This window comes from Equus quagga, chromosome 4, assembly GCF_021613505.1.
Source record: "Equus quagga isolate Etosha38 chromosome 4, UCLA_HA_Equagga_1.0, whole genome shotgun sequence".
NCBI classification, from domain to species: domain Eukaryota; kingdom Metazoa; phylum Chordata; class Mammalia; order Perissodactyla; family Equidae; genus Equus; species Equus quagga.
The window spans coordinates 55,657,805-55,683,181 of record NC_060270.1 but is presented as its reverse complement, the minus strand read 5'-3'; the positions used below and the strand labels follow the sequence as shown (position 1 = coordinate 55,683,181).

The window sequence follows — 25,377 nt, the reverse complement described above, 5'->3', positions numbered from 1 at the left end:
CAACATTTCGCTTGGTTAAAATTGGCAACATGCAGCTCTTAGATTCACCCACTCTGCTACCCAACTGGTACTTATGTCACAATCATGTTTGGGACACAGCAGTTCCCAGTTTCTGGCATCAAACTAACTCCAGACTTAGAAAATCTCTGCTTTGGCAAAAGTCTGCCCATTGGCTTTGTCTTTTCATTGGTGCTAGCATTTTAGGTGCTTTGTTTTACTTACATTGGGCTTTTGACATGGAGTTTCTATATCTCTGATTCTTGGATGGAAAGACCTAGCAACTTTAACCCTGGTTTCTTATGCAAATCTCTCTATTCTTCCCCCAGCATTATTAATAGCTTGTAAACATTTATTAAAATTCCATCTCACAAGATAAATGTTGTTCTCAATTTTAGAATTAGACTTCTATCCTTGTTTGTTTATAGGATTTGTTAAAATCTTTCCCAATATATGCTTATTTCCAAAAATTATTCTTCATATACTTTAATACTAGATTCTTTTGTATTAAAGCATCAATTTTTATTTTAATTCTTCTTGAAATTGTAATGTTTATGAAAATAAAATAGTTATTGATGCTTCATTGAATTACTTTGCCTTGAATTTCATTTTTTTAATTTTGCTATTATGAAAGCTCTTTTTTTAAATACTTGTGCTTGTCTGATATCTTTGGTTTTTAGAATTTCTATTTTATACTTAGGTATATCTCTTGTGAATAGCCTACATATTTGATTTAATGCAATAGGAAACTGTTATTTTTTAAAACAGTTAATTTATGTTTATTTTTAAAGCTGATATGTTAGATGTAAAGAATTTTTCCAACTGTGATATATTTTACTTATATAGCAAAACTTGTCCATTTCTTTTATATTTTATTTACATATAATAAAAAAGAATTTTCTATAGACATATTCTAGGATGAGTCTAATTGTGCGTATTATTTTTATGCATGACTTTTGACTCCTAAGTGTACATTGCTTTCATAAAAGTATAGCTACTTTTGGAATCTTGTCAGAAGAAAGGATATTGACTACTTTAAATAAACTGGAATGGACTCTAATCTGAGTACAATCTCTTTTCTATAGTACTGTTCTCACTTATCTTGAGTTATTCTCTATAAAAAAATCTTCTGCAAAATGGTTTCTTTCCTATTTTTTTCTTTCTGGTTATTTTTTTTGTTGCTTTTCCATCACTATAGGCAGTTTTACATTTTACCTTACTTTTGCTAGTGACAATTTGAAAACATATCCTAAAAATATATTTCTTGATGATTCAGACACAATTTTAAACTGGGAGGACTGGCACCACTCTCAGAAAAAGGAGGAAATGAGCAAACCTTTCCTTCATCGGTAACCAATTATTTTGGTCGTTACTGTATTAACCCAGAATTTGACAGATTTTACTTCCACATGTGTCTTTTTTTAAGGATCATGTTTTATATTTCCGTTTTTGCAAACATCGTTTCTATTCAGTATTTTCAATTCTCAATGCAGCTCCATTTATGTTTCTACTTCAACATTCTTGAGATATTCTCATCTGTATCTCTGTCAGCTAGATTATGTTTTCCTGTGTTGCTTTTGGTTTTCATTATTGCTTTTATTTTTCCTTTCAGAAAAGCTATATGAGTAGAAAAAAATTGTTGAGTCTGTGCACACTTGTGACTTTCTCCAATGCAAGATATCTTCAACTTGGGTCACAACTCGGGTCAACTTGGATAAAACATTCCGATGGTGAGAAATATGAGACAAGGAAATATTCAAGAGAAGATTTCCTTTCAATTTTTAAAAAAGTGAAAATATCTACCTTTCTAATATTGAGACATTTAAGCAAGAAATTAAATAAAGTTTTGTTTTACACTCTGTAAACACTGTCAACAGTTTCCTAATTTTTGTGTATAATTGTTTCAACTTCTAGAAAAATCTAATAAAATGTACTAAAATATTCTTATCCCCCAAAGCACAAAGCAGAGAATCATGTGCATTTCAGCCTTTAGGAAAAGAGATTCAATATCACTACATAAATCAGTTCTGACCAGTGGAGTTATTTATAAGGAATTGCAATACATACACATCACATATGCCATGATTACAGGAACAAGCCTATAATTCGACAATATCAAGTTAATCGACTCAGTGTAGTAGCAGCCCTCTTCAGATAAACTGTGGAAAATGGTCAGAGGTAAGTGTATTTTTTAAGGTTTAGGTTCCCACCAAAGAATTTTGAGCAAGATCTAAGGGAAACGGGATGGATGGTGGATCAGTTTTTCTTTCTGAGGCAGATTAGAAATGGAGATTAACCAAGGATGGGGGGCTGTGCTGAGAATAAGCACATCCATGGCACCATAGGTTAAAAGACAAAAGCAGTATCCCTCGGAGGGACTGGTGATGGCAGTCCACAGCCACCGCGTGACCTCGTGAGAAGCTGTGTTTCACGTTAACTTTGCAGCTCATTTTATCTCTAATTATCCTCCCCATCTAAACCTGCAGGGCTGCTTTTTCTTTTTCAGTCTGATATGATCTTTATTCTTCCAAAATCCAGATTGTTTTCTACTCTTTAAAATGTGAATATCTGACTTAGGGCTTTTTAGTTCTTCAAGGATAGTAGTATCAACTTCCGCTCTTTCAGCTACAACATCCAAAAAAAGAGTAACAATTAACGGCTTGAAGGCGTGCGGTATGCAAAATAATGGTCTCAGATGGTTTTAGCAAAGGAATTAATAAAGCCAGAGGAGGTTTGGAGAAGGTGAAAGTTTGACTCAGTAAAATTTTTTGTCAGAGGGAAAGAACAAGATCTAAGGGAAAGTAGGAATAACATCAAATATTCTGAAACAGGAAAAGGGAGCATATTGCAGTGCTTGAGATGATAAGAAATATGGCTCAGAAGCAGTAGTCACTTTAATAGCAATAGCAGCTGGGGCTCTGAGAGTGTAGTTCCACTGCATACATAAATGTGCAGAACCTATGAAGTGGGATTGTCACTGTGTCTTGAATTTGTGGGAATATTCTTTCTTTTTACTTATTTTTAATTTTGCAATTTAGCATCGTTCTTTTTATCCCTTCTGCTATTTGGTCGTCTGAGGAATATTTACAGTATTTGGAAAAGAATTGGCTTCAATTATTTTATTTTGTTTATCATTCTAAAAGTAATTTTTTCTGATTAGCTCACAAAGTATTCAGTATTCTATTCATCATGTCAATTCTATGTCCAAACAGTCCAATTCTGTACCCTAAAGAGCCTGCAAATTCCCTTTGTGTTTTAATCCCCGCATCCACTGATTTGGCCCAGGTTGTTATCACTAAGTGAATAAAATCACCTGTTATATGGTCCCCTCCCTTGCTTTTGCTTATTCTGCAGACATAGAGCAGCAAGAAGTAATTTCTCTAACACTAATTTGAAGATCCCAGTCTCTTCTCCTCATGCTAAATAGGATTTGGTAAGAAATAATGAGGTGCTGTTCTTTTTCAAATAAGTTGTAAAACTTTGGATATATCATAATGAAGTTGTTTAAATCTGTATTTTAAGCTTATTGTAACTTGCTTGTTTATAATTGCAAGGAACTTGAGATTTGAAAGGTCCAGTGACCTTAATATTGTTTATTTTTCTGTGAACAATTTGGAAAGACAGAAGGCATTCATAGTTAACATGCTGTCAAAATCTATAATATACTCTCAAGTGTTTACTTCAGTTTATCTTACTTTGTTAGAAATTAAGTTAAACATAGTTGTGACAGTACTTTGCATTTTCACTGTAAATTTCAAACATTTTAAACATAAGTTCCTAAAATTCAATCTGCTTTCACTCCTTTACTTATAATAACTCCCTGCAAATGGCAAATAAAATATGATTAGTGCTATGAGCAGGTTAATTTCAATAGCTTATTAGAATACTTTTCATATGTATCTAAGCATTAAAACATCTCAGGGGCACAAATACTATCAAATAATTATTCCTCTGAAAATAATCAGAGATGAAATGTGTTCAAATTCCAGATGGTTATAACAAATAATGGGACACAAAGCCAAAAAAAGAACATTTTACTGGCTTTTTAAAAAGGAAGATCATCTACCTTCCACCTCTAAGGTAAGTTCATTCTAGAACATTTATTATGATATAAACACCCTACTTGGATTTTTAAAAACTTTGCTTGTCTCTTGTGTCCTATAATTCCATAGCTGTATTTCTGCAATAGCTTATAATAATTGTATGGTATTCACTGCCCAGATTACATTGTTTATTGATCTCCTGGTTTCTGAAGAATATCAATAAAAAGGAAAATAAAACTTTAAAAATAAAAACTTTAAAAATAAAACAGCTAGCTATCTTTCAGTAGGCTGTCTTAAATTTGCCAAAATACAAGATGTATTCAGTTAAGGTGCTTATAATTTATTGATAATTTTCCACCGCTTCAAAAAGAAGAGAATTGAAATTCCCATTGTTACTTTGAAGTACAATCTATCCCTATGACAAATCAACTTGTATAATTAGTGACTACTGTCTCTTGTTATTGACAAAAGTATCTTAGTTTATGGAATACATTTAATGAAGGAGGTATTTATTTTATGAGAGAAGTTCAAATGCGATCACTGAGTCTTTAGAGGTCTGTAGACGAGAAAAAAATTGTTAATACAGCATCTATTATGAATGATTATTCAACAAATTTCTTGAACCTAATAATCTAGATGGGAAATTATGTTCAGTGTTTTCAAACTGCAGTGGAGAGGAGGAAAGTCATTAAAAGAGTAACTTTTGGGAGACATTTATCTAACCTCTCCTTGTACTTTTTTGGTGGTGATGGTGATGGTATATAGGTTTTATTTAATGAGATGGTAGGCTACTGTTAGATACATTAAGCTGAGGAAATATTTTCTAACAGTAATTAATAATATATTTATAAATTCTAAAAGTCTTTTATATCATAGTAGACTAGCAAGATCTTGTGTTTAAGACAGGAGGAGTTCCAATCACTGGTAGGATAATCTGAGGTAGATCATGAGGGCCCTAACATGTCTGCTCAAAAAGCAAGACATAGGCTCTTGTAGAAAATTGTCACTATAATAACGAAAATTGAAGAGTAGAGGCAGATGTCTTTTACAAGAAGTCTTTGGGGGAGGGGCTAGAGAAATTTTAAAAGATGAAGACATTTCATTCACTTTTTTCTTCATTTGCATGTACCTAGAAGGTTCTTATTGGGCCAAGCATTTAGGAAACCAGGCATCCAGGTTCAGTGGGTTGACCTGGCTCAAGTGAGTGGTTCTCACTTGCCATCTCCTATGAGGGTCCAGTCCAAATGAGGTGGCCCACTAACCTGGGTGGCAGCTGTTGCTGGTTGTTGCCCGGGAACTAAAGCTGGAGTATAGACCAGAGTTCCTGTATGTGAGCTTGCCACATGGCTTGGGCTTCTCTTCTCACAGCACAGTTGGTTTTTGAGTGAAAACTTCCCAAGAGTGAATGTCCCATGAGACAAGAAGTGACAGGTGCTTGCTACTAGGCCAGTAAAGGGCTATGCTTGACATAGCATAATTCCTGACATATTGTAATGGTCACAGTAGTCAAAACTTTCATCCTACCTCAGCCATGATCAAAAAAATGGATACATAAATTCCAATTTTGATGGGGACATGGCAAGGCCACATTGCAGAAGAGCATGTGGAATGGCAGTTATTGTTGCAGTTCTACTCGAAAAAGGCAATCTGTCACATTTATAGTAGAAGTAACAAATTGGGGATAGTTCTATGTGCCTTGTTAAGTATTTAGACATATAAAGTTTTGCCAGTGACTCTTACATTTATCCCAACTAGATAGGTCGACCTGTGTCATTATTTATATCTTGATTTATATTCTGTATAGCTGATATATGACAGAGATCTGCATTAACCAGGCTTGAGTCAGCAGCTAGAGTTCAAGGTAGGAGTGCATTCCCTCACCACAAAACCTAAGACCCTCATAAATGTGCTCCAAGTACAAGATGAATTCGGAGTCTAGTAGTGTGAGGGTAAAGCATATAAATTCCCTTTAAGAACACACCGACAGAACTTGGGTGAGAAGGTAAACCCAAGTTTAGGTTCTGTTGACTCATTAGGTCACCGTTTACCTTTCAGTGTAAGGTAGGCAGTCTGCACTAAGATGGTATAGTTTGCTAATATTAGAACATCAAGCAGCAATGTCTAACAGAACTCAGTAGCCAGAAATCGCCTTATTTCATAAACATCAAATCATCATATTCTTTAAAAGAGTTATCTTAATTTCTCTATTCCTTCCTTTCTTTTTGTTTTTTTGCTCTTCTTTAGACATTATTTTGATTTAATCTGTTTATATTTCTCCATGCAAAATAAGTAATTCACGCAGAATAGTGAATGCGAGTGTGCATGTGTGTTTGTGTGAGTGTGCAGGTGAAGATCCCAGGGGGGTAGAATATCAGGTAAGCGGAGTAACAGGAAACTCCTGCCCAAAGCCCTTGTCCAAACAACAGGAATTCAAACACATTAAAAAGCCACCTAACGTTTTCTATTCAAGAAAAATATTTTATCTCTTTTTATTTCGCAGATTCCTTCTCATGGCTTTGAAAAGCTATGTACTCAATAAATGATTGATGTGTAGATAAGAAATATGAAGACACATTTCAATCAACCTTGTATGTACCTGTGGTTCTTTCAGTCAAATTTTATGAGCTCTTTTACCAAAAAGCACTGCACTTTTCTCTCTTGAGGGATATCATACATTAATGAAGCTGTGACTGATAAACTTGAATATGTGCACACAAAAAATGTGTCTCATGTTACACCTGGCCATCTTTCTTTTACCATTTGTCTTTCACCAATTCCTGATTATGAGATGTATCAAACCTACTCATATGACATGTGACACATATCAGTCCTCCTTTGGGAATTATTGATGCTTGTGGTTTCTGTTCTTAGGGGCTTCCCTCTTCAGCTGGTGGGATACTTTGAGTTCCCAATCCTCTGATAAGGCTGAACTCACATTGTCTTTAAGCCTCAGGTTATCTCCAAGATGTCTCCTAAATCTATTTGATAAAGTGTGAAGAATTCAGTTCTTTTCAATAAAAACTCTCTCTCTGTATTCTCATGGGAGGTATTAATTTCTAACTACTTTAAGTGATTATCATAATGTCAGTTAAGTAAATGTATGTGAAAATAGTTTGCGAAATTCAGGGGACTATAAAATGTAAGTTATTGTTATTAATACTCTTTTTTACAGATATACAGCAAACTGAGATCTCCATAACTTTCTCTGAAATTGATGTTTGCCATTCCTTTATTTTCTTCTTTAGTTTACTAGTCCCATGTAGGTTCAGTTTTCCCTCAAACGCTTAAAATAATTCTGATGATATTTCCTCATTTAAAGCCATCCAATGGATTTTTATATTTTTTTAATATAGATCAATTTAATTAACATCGCCTACAAGGCCCTGAAGGATCTTGCCCCACCTTCATCCATCTCTTGCTGGCATTTGAGCTCTTCTCTTACTTTCTTCCTTCTCACTATTCACACTGCATCCTTGGTGCCTCCCTTTTTAGCTTCAAAAAAGTAATTAATTCACTGACACTTGAAGATTTCAGGAAGTCTATTCCTTTGGCTAGAAATTGTCCTTGCTCCCCCTAGGCCTTAGTTTAATTACCTTCTAATCGACCCTTAGACACTCTGAAATTATAGGTGGGTCTTTATTCCTACCTGGCTCAAAATTCTTCAGGAATGGTCTCCAAAGTGTGGTCCCTGCACCAGCAGCATCAGCATCTCCTGAAGTTACGAGAAATGCAAATTCTCAGGCCCAACTCCCAGATCACTGAATCAGAAACTCTGGAGGGGAGGCCTGGCAATATATTTTAACCAGCCCAGTAGGGGATTCTGATGCTTACTAATATTTGAGAGCCGCTCTGCTACAATGCCTTCTCATTATATTTAAAAGAATTAAAATTATTTATTATATGATATGTCAGTCCCTTTGGAAACTTGTTTAAGAGATGTAGACCCTCGGGGTCCCCTCTCTTAGAAAAATTCAGTAAGGTTTACAAAGTATACATTTTTACCTAGCACCCTAGGTTATTCTTTACCAGAAATATCTATTTCATCCAGCCCTAAAAGATGACGTCCCTGTCTGCAGCTCAAACTGTGCCTAATTCCACAACCCCTTCCCGTTAAGCTCTAGGTCCAGGGCCTTCATTTCCCCTCTGTCCAGAATGGTCTTAACCCAGATATTATGGCTTTCTCCTTCACTTCATTAAGATCTCAACTCAAAAGTCACCTTAACAAAAAGGCTTTCCCTGAGCACCCCATAAAAACTATGGCAGGACCGTCATTCTCTATGCCCTTATCTCATTTATTTCTTCCTAATACTTGCTACAGACACACTGTGTTTATCTGTAAACTTCCCTTGGCACCCCTCAGCATGAATAAAGAAGGAATACTACAAACAGTTTTGTACTATTAAGCTGAAAATACGTTACCTGGTGGGAAATGGCTAGGGAGAAGGTTGCCAGGTCATGAAGGGCACATCTACCATCTGTGATAGGCATATGATGCCAATTAAAATGTAGATTCCTGACCCCATGTTGACCCTGCTGGGCCAGACTTTCTCGGGGTTAGGCCCTTGAATCCAGCAAGGGAAATGAATCTAGCAAGTTGACCAGGTGATTTATATACACAATGTTTTAGAAACACTAATCTAGGGAATTGTATCTATACCATACTCAGGATAATAGGAGACCATCTAAAGATGTAAAATATTTTGTTTTAGGTGAGTCTCCCTAGAGGACATGTAAAAGATGTCATTGAATAATGCTAGAATGGAGACTGGAAGAGAGGCTATGAATGCTTTAGTAGTGCAGATAAGGCACTATCTTTCCTCGCTTAATTACACTACTAACAGTAGATATGGAAAGAAAATAGTTTTGAAAAAATGTAAAGACATAAAACCAGTAAAATTTGGTAACAGAGATATGGAGCTATTAGTTGAAAGATAGTATTCAGAAAATTCAGATGATTGCCAGGTACCTGGGATGGGGGACTGAATAAATGGTGAAAACTGTGAGAGGTTGGTCCAATACTTAGCATACGAAAATTCTTTTCATAAGAAAGTTCTTTCGATACTTTCCTCATGTCAAAAACAAAAACACACACTCTTACGTAAAGTGTGGTATTTTACCTATGTATAAAATATTTCAGTAGTAACCTAAATAACAAATTCAATTTTTCTTTTCTCTTTTCAGAAAATACAAAGTTCAACTTGGCTATTTGATATTGACTGTGACAGTCCTTGAGAGCTTGTGATACTGGCTCATATACCTAAGTGGTGATTTGAACTGTAATGCCTTACAATTGATAACAGCAGCATAAGGCTTAATATGGACTAGATTATGATTATATTAGCTCAGTCACCGTTATTCTGGAGGTTGGCAGAGTTAAATGCAATTCAGAATTTGTTTGCTGACCATTTTAACAGCATACACTCAAATAACACTTTTTCCCCCTTTTCCTTCCATTAAATATTTTGAGAGAGAACTTTCTTTTTTAAAATATTGGACTGATACCATGAGGTGTAATGATAATGCTAGATAATAACTCATGTACATTCATTTAATTACTGTCCTGTTTTAAAACCAAGCTTGACCCAAAAACATTCATTGATAATAATATTTCTGAATTATGCCATTAAAATTCTTCACTAGAAATTATATTGAAATAATGTATATGAACATAAACTGTTTCTATGCTAATACTTCCGTAAATTTTTTGGCATTATGTAAGCGATTGTGGCCCTCTATATTACCTTAGTTGACCTTTTAACGTGTAACTCCTAAAGTAATCGAATCAGTATTTTATAGCCGTATGCTATCGCATTTCCTTGGCTGTCTTGATTTACTAGCATTGCCATTTCAGCGATGAGTTATTGCTTAATTATTGCTGTAATAACCTATTGTCGATCATATCTTAGGTGTTGTAGAAATTGACAGAGTGCATTTTACTTTCTTGGGAGGTTTATACCTAATATTCAGTCATATCAAGTGACTCCATTGTCATTAATAGCGCCATTAATACCATCTGTGACGGGCATATGATGTTTATCAACAGTGTGGGGAAATGGCACATAGATTTTGACAATTCACTTGAACACAACATGTAAAGGTTAGTTCAGTGAGCTGAGAGAAAACCTTTTGTTATGGAGACTTTTATAATTGGCTATATTTAACCTATAAAATATTGATATCATTAATCTCAATATTGAGGTTTTGAAGGAGTGTTAATTCTTATATATGTACTATAAATATAAACACACATACATATGCATACATATATGAATATATATACACACCCTCTCTCTCTATATATATGTACATATTCTTTCCTTTAATGCTTTAAAGTTAACCAAATGTTAAATTTAACAGATATGTTAAATCAATCAACTATGTTAAATTAAAACTGCATATGAATATCCTTTTCTCATGCATCCATATGCCTAAGATAAACTTTCAAATAAATATAATATTATTTTAACATTATCTGATAACTCTTTATTTTTTTAAAAGAGTTTATATTTCTATAGTATTTATACCCAAAGTAAATTTAACATTTGATTATCCTTAACAGTAAAAGAAAACGCTCAATAACTATTTTATATTATTTTCCAGTAATTTAATTTGAATATATCATTTGAGAAACTTACGTAAATAATAAGTTTAACTCTACGCAACAACTTCAGTGCATTTAAAGGTACACAGTCTGCACCAATTATTAGCAGAGGCAAAACACTCTTAGTGTTCACAACTATCTTGTTACCTGGGTTGGTGCAGAATACAACTAGTCACAAAAGTTAATTTACTTTTTCATATTATTTTTTGCATGTTTCCTAACTGTACAAGCAATGAAACATTTTGTTATATAGAGATCAAAGGAAAAGTATACATCTGAAAATAGCTTAAGGAACTTTAATTTCTTTAGTGTCCCTTTCAAATGCGTTACATTGACAATATCAATAATGTACTATTCTTAGAATATTCTTAGTTCTATTTTTAGAATTATTATTAAATATAATGAATTTCTAACTATTTGCAAAGGCCACAACTGATCTTACATAATGACATTAGTCACCTAAATTGCTCTTGGAACTTTATTATTCCCATTCCTAAAATTTTTTGTAGCCTGTCATTGTTTCAAATATCAAATTATGTAGCCTGCCCTTTTTATAACTCAAAGAGCGTTTAAGACTTGTAATGTTCAATCATTTAAATCCCCTAGAAGAGCATATTTTTCTGCTGTGATAATTATGTTCTACCTAATTAAACTCTGTCGTGACTAAGTACCAATAACAAATTGGCAAAAATGGGAAAATTCTATTAATAGAAGCAAAATTAGACTTATACTCTAGGTCTCAAAATATCTTATAGCTTTCAATGTAAATGCAGCCTATTCTCACAAGCCAGCCTGTGTATACAGAGCTTCAAGTGTGGATCATGGAGTAACTACCAAGATAAAGAAGATATTTGGTAATGCTGTAAGTTTTCTTAAAGTCAGAAAACGCGTATTTTATAATCAAATCCTCATTCCAAATTATTTTCCTATTAAAAAATGGAATAAGAAATATCTTAAATTCATTTTCATGGATTATTTATACTCTTGAATATATTCAGTCTATTCTCAGAGATAGATCATTAAGTATCTACTTCTCAAGAAAGCTAGGATCATGAGTTTTAATTTGATGTGATGTTTAATTAGGAGGAAAAGCTATGGAAAAATAACGTTAAGTCAGTTAAAATTGCTTCTATTTATTTTACACATCTTGACTGCAAAAACTCCATTTTACCAAATATTTTTTACATTTGTTTATATATTAATTAACCGTTTTCAGATTTGTTTTATTTCCAAGTTAAATGTGGAACACGGCTATGTAGATCTGTGGGTGTGCTGTTAACTATATTTTTTTATTAATGTTATGCTGGATTCCTAAAAAGAATTGAGGATATAACTACCCTTTCAATGACTTTAAAATATACATTATAGCTTTAAAATATCAATTTTGGGGCTTTTAAAGATATTTAAGCTTGTAAGTCTTCCTCTGAGGGTAGATTTCACTGTTCCATAAGTTTAAGAATACAATATTCTTTTCAATACTTTCTAGAAGAGTTTTTCTTTTTTGAATTTCATTTTGTTCTGGGGCAGTGGCTCTTAAATTTTAGCATGTATTGCAATCACCCGGAGAACGTGTTAAAATACAGATTGCTGGACCACTCCCAGAGATTCTAATTTAGTAGATCTGGCATGAGGCGCAATAATTTGCATTTCTTACAAGTCCCCAGGTGATTTGATGCTGCTGAATCAGGGAACACACTTTGACAACCACTATGGTAGGCTTGTGTAGCAGTGTCCTTAATTTCCAAGTAAAGATTTTTGTTTATTGTCAATTTTTTGTTATTGATTTATTAGTGGAGTGAATTTGGATCAGAAAATTGAGCTCACTTTAGGCATTTTAGGTTCAAGGGACATAAGGAACAGATATGAAGGCTGGTTCCTCCCCACCCATCTGGCTCTGCCCTGTGAAGGGTACAACTCTCTCTGTTCTTCTCCCAGGCAGAATAGTACAATGTATTTATCAATGACGTTAGTTAACTGAAGAATCAATGGCTTCCTTTTGTCAGTTATGGGTCTGGTGTGTATCCAGTTGACCCATAAATCCAGATTTGAGAACCAATCATATGTGAAATACTAAGAAATGATTGTGTAGAACTTTCTAGAACTTCCTGATACCTACATGACGTTCACATGGTGAAATATGCAGTATACACTTGTTTTGTCTTCAGTTATGTTATTTTTGGTTAAAAATTATGAAATTCAGAATTCATGTCTTAAGCACTGGATTCTTCAAAAATTATATATGTGTATTACTATTTTCTTGCTTTCACATAAGGAGGAAATGCATACAGTTTGGCAAACGCAATTTATTTTATTTATATTGAACCATCTGCCTGCCGGGCAGTTTGAGGCTTTTTTCCCCCTGCTATCGTGTCTATCTAAAGGACTTTCCTTTTAAGAAGTCAATCTTGAAAGCATTGCCAATTAGTTTTAACTTCACAATATGAATGACAACCTGATGAATACCATCACAGAACACATCATTACTTGAAAATTTGGCAGTTATAAAGAAATTCACAAAAGCAGTAATTAAAATTAGCAGAAAAAGGCAAACTGCTTCATCTTGGTATCTTCAATAAAAACATACCCTTATATGTTAATGACGGCTTTCAGTGATATTTTCAACAACTTTTCTACTTATAGTGTAAATCTTGTTCTTTCATTTCCCAACTCTAATCTTCAGTAAGGAATGAAAATGGAATGCAGTGTTAGAATTTCAGGAAGGAACAGCATAAGGTTACCTTGACATTTTAAGTATTCACATCTCTCTGTTATTCTAAAATGCTAGGTTCATTATAGCAGTGGCATGACATCACTGTTAACTAAGAGGTTTCAGAAAATTTGAAGAACGATGTAGAAACACAGTTATCTGACGTAAACTAAATAGAACTGATGACATGCTAAGCCATACATCAAACTCAATGTACAAACATTAATATTTTTCTCAGTATAAGATTTATATGAAGAGGGAGGCGAGGAATATTCTTCAGGACAGAGAGACGGGGTCAAAGGTACTATCAGTTTTACAATTGCATTGTTTAGAATCTATTTGAAAATAACAGCTTTTCAACATTCAAACTGTGCTACAGTGCCAAAATAGTAAGTGCATAATTTCAATTGGATTGAACAAAAGATATTCTTTCTCATATAGTCAATAAAGTATCCTTAAATAGAATGTCCAATTTCAAGCACTGGTGAATTATGATATTTCTATTTGGATATTATTAGCTGATTTGGAATCATATATAATATATAAAGTGTAACCATTTTCCATGGGGAAATGTCTATGAAATAAATTTTAAAATTGTATCAAAGTTTTAAGCATAATGTAACAGGTTGCTTAAAACAAAAAAGTTTGAGCACTGTCCGTGTCAACCAATGGAATTCAGCTAAAACAAAACTTAAGGGAAAATATGTTTATTAAGGGAAAGAAAACAAACAGAAAAAGCAATCAAGGTATTAACTTAGAATAGGAAATACGGAAAGCTAGTGAAATTAACAGGCATTTATGTAATTTTTCCAAATGTGTATCCAGGTGTCTCAAAAAGAATATCTTTGAAGTCTTTATCAGATAACGGATTTCTATATGTATTTCAGTCAATTTATAGACTGTCTATTCTACTCATGTGTCAGTACCACATTAATTATAGAGCCTTTACACTATGCTGTAATATCTGGTAAAACTTTTTCCTTTTACATTTTCCTTTTAATTGCATCCCTAGCTATTCTGCAATGTTTATTTCTCCTTATGAACTTTAGTATCTACTTGACTAGTTTCCTTTTATTTAATTAATTAATTAATTTATTTTTTGAGTGTGTATGTGAGGAAGACTGGCCCTGAGCTAACATCTGTTGCCAATCATTCTCCTTTTGCTTGAGGAAGATTCTTGCTGAGCTAACATCTGTGCCAATCTTCCTCTATTTTATGTGGATGCCACCACAGTGTGGCTTGAAGAGCAGTGCTAGGTCCACGCCGGGGATCTGAACGGTGAACCCCAGGCCATGGACGCTGAGTGTGCCAACTTAAGCATTATGCCACCTGGCTGGCCCCTTGACTAGTTCCATTTTACAAAGATCCTTGTTATATTTATTGAGGTTGCCTTAAGTCTACCAAGTCTCTTAGTTCAAATTTTCTTACTCCAAGGATTATCTTCTTTCTTACACATCATAATGTTTGAGAAAAATAACTCCCAGATTTTAGACAGGTTTTCAGAAGGGCATTGCTTTTCACAGACAGTGACATTCCATGCATTGTACAGTCAAATGGAAAAGGTGCATTCAAGGATAATTGAGAATAGAATGACAAAATTATAATTATATATATTAAAGACATTTTTTAAAAAACTAAACACTAAGATATTTCAACTCATTTTATTAAGATTGTAGAAAGTCAACAAGCCAACAACAGACTGCAACCTACATTTTTGCAGAAGATTATTTACTATATGATCTTTAAAATCTGAGAGTAATTTCCTAAATAGTATCTAATAGAGTAAAAATAAATATATTTTTAAAGGTACACTCCTATTTGCCACATTAAAATATTATTTTAGATTCTCATTTGCAAAGATATATTTTTTCCTAGCTATAAATATTTTTCTACAATAATATGATCAAAGTGAGTTATAATATGTATTTCCTACTCTTAGGAATTGTTTATTTCTGAAAACATTTATCTATTTGATACTGACTGTTCTAAATCAGTAAACAAATGTGAATTGACACTGCAGAATTTATTCTAAAATCACTTGAAATTGGCAAACAAAATTGCTTTAAATACTAGTGAAAAAATAATTATGCTTAAGGAAGTAACACTAATGATGAGGGTTTAGAATAAGACTCATTTAAAGTATAATAGCAATTGTCTAGGACACAAACAAACAAAATTAGTTACACAACAAAGCAACACAAAGAATACATGATGAATTAGCCTTTTGGCCTTAACTTTTATTTGATTCCACTACCTAAACATACAATGTCAATGCATGTTGCCTTCTTCACTTAAAATGGATTCAAAGATTTTCCAATTATTAACTTGAGACTCAGAAGATGATTCTTGCAACTAAATTTGTTAATTAGAACTTTTAAATTAAAGTTGAGAAATCACTTTCTATAAGAATATACTACTGGGGCTGGCACGGTGGCACAGTGGTTACATGAGCACATTCTGCTTCAGTGACCCAGGGTTCGCCGGTTTGGATCCCGAGTGCAGACCTATGCACTGCTTGCCAAAGCATGCTGTGGCATGCGTTCCACATAAACTGGAGGAAGATGGGCATGGATGTTAGCTATGGGCCAGTCTTCCTCAGCAAAGAGAGGAGGATTGGCGGCAGATGTTAGCTCAGGGCTAATCTTCATCAAAAAAAAAAAAAAAAAAGAATATACTACTGAAAATACAGTTAAATTGCACATTTTCTACAGTTAAATGATAATAACCTTTTTCAACCAATTTGAATTAATGTTTGACAGCACCTATTATTGAAATAAAGCAAAAAAAAAAAATCTGATGAAATTTTATATAGTTTAAAATTTGTTTTCTTTATTTCAATAAAAAATCGTATATTCACACACTATGCGCACACACACACGTATAAAACATGATGATGCTTGATAGATTTATTTTTATAAAATTGCACTTCCTAAACTAATTTCTGTCTGTTAAATTGGCTTGAACCTTTGGTTCTAATTTATTGAAAGAATTGAGGAAGCTGTTGCAATTTGTTTTAGCACAAAGTGTCCATTCTCAAAAAATCAGATTTGTGAAATTTAATTTTCTTAGCAAGGGACGCAATAATCTAAGATAAAGGAAACAAAAGGTATAATTTTCTAAGCAAGGAAATGAATATTGCAAAAACTGGGTTTGTAGCCTACATTCAAAACAACTGCAAATGCTCTGATTTGTGTCTGCCTTCCAAATGTGTTTTCTACTGGCTGAGTAGACTGAACTAGAATTACACTGATCAGTTATCTAGCTTCTTCAATATGAATTGAATAAAAGAGGTTAATGTTTTTAAGTCTGGGCTCAAAGATTATCTCCAAAATGCATAGCCTATAACTACTGTTTTTGTAATTGAAACGTTCCCCACATATACACACTCATAAACCTTAAGTTGGATATTTTCTTTTTTCCATAGCACTTATCACATTCTAAGATAGCATATAATTTACTTATTTATGATGTTTACAGTACTTAACCTGCCTCATTCCTTGAGAATATAACTTGCCATGAGGACAGGATTTTTTTTCTGCTTTGTTCACCAGTGTATCCTAAGAACTTTGTCCTATCCCTGGGCTTAAACAAAATATTTGTATGTGAGTGAGTAACTTATTATACTGGATCCTGAAGGGATCAAATCGCCTATAGTTTATATATAGACTTAAGGAAATTTTTTCAATTTTAAGAACCCTACAACTTTTCCTCGGGAAAAGCAGGCAATTTAATAAATTATACAACCATTAAAGTTAAATTAATGGGGTAAAAATTTTGTATTTTCCAAACTGCACAACTACTGATTATTATAACATGTAGGTCAGAACTGCTACTAAAATCCAATCAAAATGGTGGTGACCACGGCAGGGTACATGACAGGTTTTGAGAGGATGCTAAAAAGGGGAAAAGAATTTAGGTAGGTAAAGAAGAACATGGCAGAGATATCAGACTAGTAGAAAGGAAAAGCAAAACGTTTAGTGTGAACATTCTGTTTGTTTGTTTGTTTGTTTGTTTGTTTGGTTAGTTTTTTTGAGGAAGATTAGCCCTGAGCTAACATCTGCCGCCAATCCTCCTCTTTTTGCTGAGGAAGACTGGCCCTTAGCTAACATCTGTACCGATCTTCCTTCAGTTTATATGTGGGACACCTGCCACAGTATGGCTTGACAAGGGGTGTGTAGGTCTGTACCTAGGATCCAAACCAGCGAACCCTAGGCCACTGAAGCAGAGCACACAAACCTAACCGCTGGCTCCCAACACATTTTTTGGTTTTTTGAGCAAATGTTTCAAGTACTTGAAATAAAAAAGTTCAGAAAGAAAGGGTATGGTATAGTAGAATCAGTCCTTGAAATTCAAATAGAGCTAAGATTTAAATGTCTGAGTTCTCTCTCTAAAAGGAAATGCTTAATAAATTAAAAAGCATGACACCCCTTTAAATGCAGATACATAGCTATTTAAGATAATAATTGTTTTAAGGAAATTATAGGAAAATCTTTCTCTTACAAATTTCTCATTTAAGCTTCAGCCACACTAGTGGGCTATCACTGTAACATGCCACATTCTTTGAACCTCTGGGACTTGGCTGTTAATGCTACTCAGGCTGAAATAATTTTCCTTCACAGTCTGCCTTTTTTCCGTCATTCATCTCTCAGCTCAAATGTCGTCTCTACTGAAAGGCCCTTATGAGCACTCTAGCTAGCTAATGTGGTACCCACTCAAACCCCACCAGGCACTCCCTGTATCAGTTACATATTTATTTGCTTCATAAATTATGTGACTATCTAGTTAAATAAGCATTTAAAATATATTTTTTACACTATGTATTTATTTTCTGTCTTCTCAACAGCCCCCCCCCATAAAAAGGAAACTTCCATGATAGTTGAAAGGTTATTATTCTCCCCGCCTTATTCATTACAATAATCCTGGCACCCATAACAACTGGAACATAATTGGTATTCAATACATTATTCTTGAATCAATGAATTATTCTGAGCAGTCCATTAATTCTGGTCTCAGGAATAATAACTTGCCGCAATACCTTAGGCGTGTTTTTGTTGATGTGGTCCATGTTAATATCTCTACTTCAGAATAAGAAACATGTATTTTGCTGCTAAAAAAAATGTTAAATTCGAGGACTTAAATAATGTAGAAGCTGTCCCAATCATTTATGTATATTGAGGTTTTAATTTATTTGTGAAAATAAAAATATGAAATGAATTACCAGTTAATTACTAATTAAAATATACTTAATATAGAAGTTGATTATATATACACCGTTTTTAACAATGTGATAAACTAGAGCTTTGGTATAGTATTCTGTAGTAGAGAGGATAAGTAAGGCAAGATCATTCAAGTCAAATCAATTTATGAATTACCAAGGAAGACTGTTAAATTGCTAGCCTGCATACCAACAGCTATTTCCTGCCCCCATTGTATGTAATATTTTAAGCAAATTTATATATATATGTATATAATGTATATATGTGTATAAATACACATACACACACTTTCCTGTAAAAGATTTACTTTTTAATTTTTTTTTAACTATTCACCTAGAGCAGTTGTTTTCAACCAAGGAGATTTTGACCCACAGGGAATGTTTGGCAATGTCTGGAGACGTTTTTGGTTGTCAGAACTGAGGAGTGCTTCTGACATCCTGTGGATAGAGGGCAGGGATGACACTAAACCTCCTACAATGCACAGGATGGCCTCACATAACAAAGAATTATCTGACCTACATAGTCTATAGAGCTGTTATGGACTGGATGTTTGGGTCCTTCAAAATTCCGATGTTGAAGACTTTCCTCCACCCCACCATGAGATAGTATTAGAAGGTGGAGCCTTTTGGAGATAATTAGGGTTAAATGATGTCAGGAGGGCAGAGCCCTTATGAATGGGATTAGTACCCTTAGAAGAGACATGAGAAAGCCAGCTGCTCTCTGCTCTCCGTCTTATTAGGATACAACGAGAAGTTGACAGTCCGCAACTCAGAACAGGGGCCTCACCAAAACTCAACCATGCTGGCACCTTGATCTTGGATTTCCAAACTCTGGAACTATAAGAAATGAATTTCTGTGGTTTATAAGCCACCCAGTCTATGGTACTTTATTATAGCAGCCAGAAGAGATGAAGTGCTAAGGTTGAGAAGTCCTTACTAGAATTAGGCTTTTAAGTATTTTGATATTTTGCTTCCTTTGTAACATATAGCTCTGAGATTAAAATATACCAATTGTCCCACAAAGGGAAAGAGATAGCTCAATTTTAGCTACATGACAGTTTATTTTAATTGGCAATGTTCAGCAAGACTATAGTCTTGTAGTCGTGGTACTCGTAGTGGCAACCAAATCATTTTTTTAACTTAAGTTTCATACAACTAAGTCCACAGGCCTCCTTTGGATCACTTTACCATGCTCTGTTTGAACCATCTTTTCATCTTATTTGTATTCTAGGTTTACCACGTACAGTACTTGGAAATACACTTCAGAATTTTCAGGTTTAGTTTGTTCATCTGGTATGGGTAGTACTGTGTTTTTAGAATAAATATCTAGGTGTTTTGCAAAAGCCTCCTGACGATTCTTTGCATAATAGCGTTTGCCCTGGTATTCTTAGCACCATCTTCAGTACCAAAAGTTTGTGTCTTAATCAAAAAGACTTGCTCAGCTTCTTTGATGTGCATTCTTACTGATTTGTTGTCACTGTATAGATGATCAATGGGTGTTGACATGATATTGGTAGATATAAATTGACAAATGTTTCACCACCCTGCTCTGCTCAATGTTTTCCTGACATGTAGTCTGGGTGATGGGATGAATATAATAACATCACCTGCAGTAGCAGTCAAATTCAGTCTGACGTATTTCATAAGGCCAAACACAAACCAAAAAACCACAAAGGCATCACTAAGTTGTGCCTCCTCTGTGCAATAAAGAATTGTAAGAATGCATAATTTAAAAAGAAAAATAAAGAAAAAGAGCAACTTGCAAACTTGACTAAATGTGTCATGAAGGTACATCTTGGAAATAATGCATTAAACAAAATTAGAGTTTCCAAAAATGTTTTTCATTTAAAATGTAAATCCTTGCTTCAGGAGAACAAAAAAATGGAGAGGATGGGGCTGGCCCCATGGCCACGGGGTTAAGTTCACGCATTCCTGGTGGCCCAGGGTTTCACTGGTTCAGATCTTTGGCGCCGACCTACCACAGCTCATCAAGCCGTGCTGAGGTAGCACCCCACACAGCACAACAAGAAGGACCTACAACTAGAATATACAACTGTGTACTGGGGCCTTTGGGGAGAAGAAGAAAAAACAAAAGATTAGCAACAGATGTTAGCTCAGGGCCAATCTTTAAAAGAAAATGGAGAGGATAAGAGAGACAAATATGGAAAAAGAGAAGGAAAAGATATCTTGACAGTTGATACTTGTTACCTTTGCTTCTATCTTTTCTTAATTGATACGTTAAAATAACTCTATTTATAGAGATTTACACTTTTTAAATGACCGTTCTTTGTATCATCTTTTCTTACCTGAGTGAAGAGTTTAATCAGAAATTGTCCTATTTCTCAAGAAAAAAGAAAGATCTCAAATAAACAACCTTACTTTACACCTCAAGGAAGAAGAAAGAGAACAAACAAAGCTCAAAATTACTAGAAGGACGGAAATAAGATCAGATTGGAAATAAATGACATAATTGTCCCGGGTGAACACACAGCAAAAGACCTCAACAAAATATTAGCAAACTGAATCTAACGATACATTAAAAGGATCGTACACCATGATCAAGCAGGATTTACTCCAAGGATGCAAGCGTGGTTCAACATTCACAAATCAGTCAATGTGATGCACAGCATTAAGAAAATGAGGATAAAAATCATATGATCATCTCAATAGATGCAGAAAAAGCGTTTTAAAAAATTCAACATCATTTATGATAAAAGCCTTGACAAAGTGGGTATAGAGGGAACGTAGCTCAACATAATAAAGGCCATATATGACAAGCTCACAGAAGAGATTATACTCAATGGTGAAAGACTGAAAGCTTTTCCTCTAAGATCAGGAATAAGACAAAGATGCTCAATTTTACCACTTTTATTTAATATACTATTGGGAGTCCTAGTCAGAGCAATTAGGTAAGGCAAACATAAAAGACATCCAAATCAGAAAGTGAGAAGTAAAACTGTTACTATTGGCAAATAACATGATATTATATATAGAAAACTCCAAAAATTCCACCAAACACTGTTAGAACTAATAAACGAATTCAATAAAGTTTCAGGATACAAAATGAATATGCAAAAATCTGTTGCATTTCTATCTAATAATGAACTATCAAAAAGAGAAATTAAGAAAATAATTCCATTATAATTTCATCAAAAGAATAAAATACCCAAGAAAAATTTAATCAGGAAGTGAAAGAACTATACTCTGAAAAGTATAAGACATTGATGAAAGACGTTGAGGAAGATACAAATAATTGGAAAGATATTCCATACTCATAGATTGGAAGAAATAATATTGTTAAAATGGCCATTTACTATTGTTAAAATGCGTCAATTACAGATTCAACGCAATTCCAATCAAAACTGGAATGGCATTTTTACGCAGAAATAGAGCAAATAATCCTAAAATTTGTATGGAACCACAAAAGACCCTTAATAGCCAAAGCAATCTTGAGAAAGAAGAACAAAGCTGGAGGCATCACTTTTCCTGATTTCAAACTATATTACAAAGCTGTAGTCATCAAAAGAGTGGTTTCAGCATAAAAACAGACAAAAAGAAACAGAATTGAGAGCACAGAAATAAACACAGACACATACAGTAGATCAATTTAGGATAAAAAGAGCCAAGAATATACAATGGAGAAAAGACAGTCTCTTCAATAAATGGTGTTGGAAAACCTGGACAGCCACATGCAAAAGCATGAAACTCGACCATTATCTTATACCATACACAAAAATTGACAGGAAATGAACTAAAGACTTGAGCGCAAGACCTGAAACCTTAAAATTCCTAGAAGAAAACAGGTAGTAAGCTCCTTATATCAGTCTTGGCAATAATTATTTGGATCTGACTCTAAAAGCGAAAGCAAAAATAAACAAGTGGGACTACACATCGAACTAAAAAGCTCTGCGCAGTGAGGTAAATCATCAAAAACTGAGAAGGCAACCTACGGAATGGGAGAAAATATTTGCAAATTATATATCAGAAAAGGGTTAATGTGCAAAATATATAAAGAATTCATACAATGCAACAACAACAAAAATAATAATAATCCAGTTAATAAATGGGCAGAGGATCTGAATAGACATTCTTGCAAAGAAGACACATAGATGGCCAAAAGGTACATGAAAAGGTGCTCAACATCACTAATCAAGAGGGAGATGCAAATCAAAATCACAGTGAGATATCACCTCACACCTGTTAGAATGACTATTACCAAAAAGACAGGAAATAACAAGTGTTGACTAGAATGTGGAGAAAAGAGAACACTTGTGAACTGTTGGTGGGAATGTAAATTGGCACAGCCACTGTGGAAAACAGTATGATGGTTCCTCAAACAATTAAGAATAAAACTACCATATAATATTAGTAATTCTGCTTTTAGGTATTTATCTGAAGGAAATGAAAACACTAACTCAGAAAGATATCTTAATATCCGTGTTCATTGCAGCATTATTTACAATAGTCAAGACAAGTAAGTAATCTAAGTATCCATTGATAGCTGAGTAGATTAAAAAAATATGGTGTATATACAATGAAATATTATCTGGTTATAAAAAAGAATGAGATCTTGACATTTGTGACAACATTAATGGATCTTGAGGGTATTATACTAAGTGAAATTAGTCAGAGAAAGATAAATACTATATGATCTCACTTACATGTGGAATCTAAAAAAAAAAAAAAATCCCCAAAAATCCAAACCGAAAAAATCAAACTCATAGATAACAGAGAATAGATTGGTGGTTGCTAGAGGCGGGGGCATGGGAGTGGGCAAAATGGGTGAAGGTGGTCAAAAGTTACAAACTTAAAAGTAAAAGAAAAAAGACACTATCTTTTCTTTACAGTAAGTGCAAATAAGTATAATTCTCAAACACACCAAGTTAGTAGGTATATTTGAAGAATATATGGGTTTGATAAAATAAAATTTCTAATTCAGGATGAAATTCTAAACATTTGAATAGCTAACCAAGCAAAATTTGAGATAAAAATTTTTGTGAATACTTAGGTAGTAAATGTGTGGAGAATGAAAAACAGAAAGCTTCTAGATCCATCTTTGTATGATCCTTTTCCTTTCAGATATAGCCAAGATTTATTTTTGTCAGAGCCTATTAACACCTTGCTTTCAAAAAACTTGAAACTACACATGATTCGTTTTGATATTTTCAAGGGAAAATTTTATTGCTGCTGAAACTGGTTGTAATGTTTAAACATCATAATTTACTTTTAAGTTTTGAAAATGTTTGATACTTGATATTAATATCAAATTGAGCTAAATAGGTATGTGTGCATGTCCCTATATAGGGCTGTATGTTTAAGAATTATGGTAATATAATAAAATGATTTAAAATTTTTACAGGAATTTAAACAGAGGACATTAACTAACGCTAATTCTAACAAATTATTACTCCCAGCATCAAGTTCAATAGAATTAATCAAATTTTTAGTGAAGGAATTCTCACAAGCTGCTATTGTCTTTGAAAACAGTTGACACATTAAGTTGGATTATATATTATACTCATGAACTCTTACTTGATGTGCATTTCTATATGTGTATTTTTATAGATTTTCCATTAACCTTTCCTGAAAGAGAAAGAAAATATTTTTCACAAAGCAAATAGTAATTTAGCAATATAATCATCACACTATATTTTTATTTCACCAAATACATAAACTAAATGAACTCAATCGCTAGACCTTAGTGCAGGATTGCATTTGCGGCATTGTTTCATTCATTTATTCATCATTACGTCTGTTTATTATTTTAACCAACCCCCTCATCTTTAACTGCACTCTGTCCCTCATTTCACATACCCCATTAGATGCAAATGCTTGTCGTTTATACTTCCATCATGTCTTTGAAATTTACCTTTGCTTTCCCTTTCCATGACTACATTTGTTTAATGCTCCATCACTGACGTCCTGACATAACCAAGAGGAGGGAACCGTTAGTGAAGCCTACTGTGTCCCCATTTGTGAAGGGAGGGGGTTTACTCAAAGGATGAGGTTCTTTGTAGAAAGGTAGAGTAGGTTTATTCTGTTTGTTTCTTTGTTTTATTGCCCTCCCCTAGGAGATTTTAACAAGTTCTTTTAAAAAACAAAAGCCAACAAAGAAGAACACTAAGCCTCCTTGAATTCCATGATGATGCAGTGTTGGTAATGCTTGATGAAATCGGGAGATTTCAGTAAATACCTAGGGCAGCCGTAGAAGTAGCCCCACCTGGGCCCAAATGCAGCTCCACAGCTGCCCCTGGTTGCTGCTTACTCAACAGGAGTCTCTAAGTCGCTCAGTAATGTGCCACAGCCTAGATGTGTGCAGGACTCCCTCTGGTACTAGGTATACCCATCCAGTTCAAGTGCTTACTCTCTTTCCTTGAAAGAAAGCACCCTCCATTTCCGCCATCTATGCTTATGACTTCCTCATTTTCTTCCACTCTGTGGAATGATTTATATTTCCAACTTCACTACCATCTGAATTTCAAGCTTAAATGGCACCTCTATCCTGCCAGCTGCCAGGTTTTCTCAAGCGGATGATTTGACTTCTAACTTCACTAATCTCTTCTTATGTGGGATTGCCTGTTTCCTAAGAAATTTCTCATGAGTGTTATACTTATCATTTAGTATAGCTACTTGTACATGACACAAGTTCCATCCTAAGGATAAATTATTTGAGAGTAGGAATTGTGCATCATACAATTTTCACACAGTGGTTTTTAATGAAAAATTGTTAAATGCTGAATAAACATTTTCATGCTGTTTTTATCATGTATCTATTAATCATGTTATAGTAATGTAAACTTACATTCCTATATAT

At 33.9% G+C, this 25,377-nt stretch overlaps 1 pseudogene; it reads right to left on the bottom strand.

Annotated features, from left to right (window-relative positions):
* LOC124238664 (sodium/potassium-transporting ATPase subunit beta-3-like) overlaps positions 1–24,966 on the bottom strand; it is a 64,793-nt pseudogene extending 39,827 nt beyond the window's left edge.
* Positions 24,967–25,377: the final 411 nt, after the last annotated feature.